Below are 2,847 nucleotides of genomic sequence, written 5' to 3' on the forward strand. Positions count from 1 at the left end.
TAGTTGAGAAAGTGGTTAAAAAAGCATATGTGGTCCTTGGCTTTATAAATAGAAGCATCGAGTACAAAAGCAAAAAATTATGTTGAACCTTTACAAAACACTGGTTTGGCCTCAACTGGAGTACTGTGTCCAATTCTAGACACTACTCTTTGGAAAGGATGTGAAGGCCGTAGGGAGGGTGCAGAAAAGATTTACTGGAAAGGTTCCAGGGATGAGGAACTTCAGTACGTGGATAGACTGGAGAAGGTTGCGAGGAGATTTGATGGAGGTGTTCAAAATTATGAGGGGGTTTAGATAAAGTAAATGAAGAGAAACTGTTCCCACTGCCAGAGGACACAGATTTAAGGTGATTGGCAAAAGAACCAAGGACAACAGAGGAGAAACCTTTTTACGCAGCGAGTGGTTATGATCTGGTTTGCGCTGCCTCTATTGGTGGTAGAAGCAGATTCAATCATTGCTTTCAAAAAGGAATTGGATAAATACTTGTAAAATTTGCAGGGCTACGAGGAAAGAGCAGGGAAATGGAAATAAATGGATTACTCCTACAGAGAGACAGCACAGGCTCGATGGGCCAAATAACCTCGTTCTGTGGTGTAACCATTCGATGATTCTTCCTGTCCCCCTCTTTCTCCGCCCACCCCCGTCCCTCCTCTTTCTCCGCCCCCCCCAGTCCCCGTCCCTCCTCTTTCTCCGCCCCCCCCACAGTCCCCGTCCCTCCTCTTTCTCCGCCCCCCCAAGTCCCCGTCCCTCCTCTTTCTCCGCTCCCCCCAGTCCCCGTCCCTCCTCTTTCTCCGTCCCTCCTTTCTCCGTCCCCCCCAGTCCCCGTCCCTCCTCTTTCTCCGTCCCTCCTTTCTCCGCCCCCCCCTAGTCCCCGTCCCTCCTCTTTCTCCGCCCCCCCCAGTCCCCGTCCCTCCTCTTTCTCCGTCCCTCCTTTCTCCGTCCCCCCCAGTCCCCATCCCTCCTCTTTCTCCGTCCCTCCTCTTTCTCCGTCCCTCCTTTCTCCGCCCCCCCCTAGTCCCCGTCCCCCTCTTTCTCCGCCCCCCCAGTCCCCGCTCTTTCTCCGCCCCCCCCCAGTCCCCGCTCTTTCTCCGCCCCCCCCAGTCCCCCGCTCTTTCTCCGCCCCCCAAGTCCCTCTCCCCTCCCCCCAGTCCCTCTTTCTCCGCCCCCCCAGTCCCTGTCCCCCTCCCCCCAGTCCCTCTCCCCCTCTTTCTCCGCCCCCCCAGTCCCTCGCCCCCTCCCCCCAGTCCCTCGCCCCCTCCCCCCAGTCCGTCCCCCCAGTCCCCCGCTCTTTCTCCGCCCCCCCCAGTCCCCGCTCTTTCTCCGCCCCCCCAGTCCCCGCTCTTCTTTCTCCGCCCCCCCCAGTCCCTCTCCCCCTCCCCCCAGTCCCTCTTTCTCCGCCCCCCAGTCCCTGTCCCCCCCCTCCCCCAGTCCCTGTCCCCCTCCCCCCAGTCCCTCTCCCCCTCTTTCTCCGCCCCCCCAGTCCCTCGCCCCCTCCCCCCAGTCCCTCGCCCCCTCCCCCCAGTCCGTCCCCCCAGTCCCCCGCTCTTTCTCCGCCCCCCCCAGTCCCCGCTCTTTCTCCGCCCCCCCAGTCCCCGCTCTTCTTTCTCCGCCCCCCCAGTCCCTCTCCCCCTCCCCCCAGTCCCTCTTTCTCCGCCCCCAGTCCCTGTCCCCCCCCCTCCCCCCTGTCCCCCCCCTCCCCCCAGTCCCCCCCCTCCCCCCAGTCCCTGTCCCCCCCTCCCCCCAAGGTCCCTGTCACCCCCTTCCCCCAAGGTCCCTGTCACCCCCTTCCCCCAAGGTCCCTGTCACCCCCTTCCCCCAAGGTCCCTGTCACCCTCTTCCTCCCTCCCCCCCCTCCCCCCCTCCCCTCCCCTTCCCCCCTCCCCTTCCCCCCTCCCCTTCCCCCTCCCCCCCAGTCCCTCGCCCCCTCCCCCCAGTCCCTCGCCCCCTCCCCCCAGTCCGTCCCCCCAGTCCCCGCTCTTCTCCGCCCCCCCCAGTCCCCGCTCTTTCTCCGCCCCCCCAGTCCCCGCTCTTTCTCCGCCCCCCCCAGTCCCCGCTCTTCTTTCTCCGCCCCCCCAGTCCCTCTCCCCCTCCCCCTCCCCCCAGTCCCTGTCCCCCCCCTCCCCCCAGTCCCTGTCCCCCCCCTCCCCCCAGTCCCTGTCCCCCCCCTCCCCCCAGTCCCTGTCCCCCCCCTCCCCCCAGTCCCTGTCCCCCCCCTCCCCCCAGTCCCTGTCCCCCCCCTCCCCCCAAGGTCCCTGTCACCCCCTTCCCCCAAGGTCCCTGTCACCCCCTTCCCCCAAGGTCCCTGTCACCCTCTTCCTCCCTCCGCCCCCCCCCCCCAGTCCCCCTCTTATTTTTATTGCTCGTGCTTCTTCCAAGATGGCGCCCGGTTACCCGGGTAACCGAGGCCTATTATTGGAGGTCTGAGCCCAATGGACACACGCGGAACCAACAGGTCTGAAGCCTTCCACCAACACAAGCAGCGCCCTTGCTGTCCCGGGCCCCGGGCCCGGGCGGGCCGCTCTCCCCGCCGCCTCTCACTCACCTCCGGCCGCCAGTTTGGGAATCAGTCCGCAGCACTCGGGCTCTGTGCGCAGGCGCACTGGGCTCCCCCACTCTGTCCGGGGCGTATTCCACTGCGCGTTGCATTTCGGGAAAGAAATCCGCCATTGAAGCGGGTGGTGAGCTCGACAGGCTGCGATTTCATGACAGCCCTGTGAGTTCATCGTATCATAGTTGGTACAGCACAGCAGGAGGCTATTCGGCCTATCGTGACTGTCCCGGTTCTTTCCCCATAGCCCTTAATTTTTTTCCCTTCAACTATTTATCCAATTCCCTTTTGAAAGTTAT

The 2,847-nt window shown here is 63.7% G+C and overlaps 1 protein-coding gene across 2 annotated transcripts in view; it reads right to left on the reverse strand.

The window, feature by feature from the left end:
* The window catches only part of LOC137301564 (transmembrane protein 107-like), a 103,959-nt gene extending 101,329 nt beyond the window's left edge, over nt 1-2,630 (reverse strand). For both annotated transcript variants that reach the window (XM_067971120.1, XM_067971121.1), the window contains exon 1: nt 2,543-2,630. The gene's annotated coding sequence lies outside the window, so the exon portion shown is untranslated. The remainder of the gene's footprint in view (nt 1-2,542) is intronic.
* Between the last annotated feature and the right edge of the window lie 217 nt (nt 2,631-2,847).

This window comes from Heptranchias perlo, chromosome 33 (assembly GCF_035084215.1).
Source record: "Heptranchias perlo isolate sHepPer1 chromosome 33, sHepPer1.hap1, whole genome shotgun sequence".
NCBI classification, from domain to species: Eukaryota; Metazoa; Chordata; class Chondrichthyes; order Hexanchiformes; family Hexanchidae; genus Heptranchias; species Heptranchias perlo.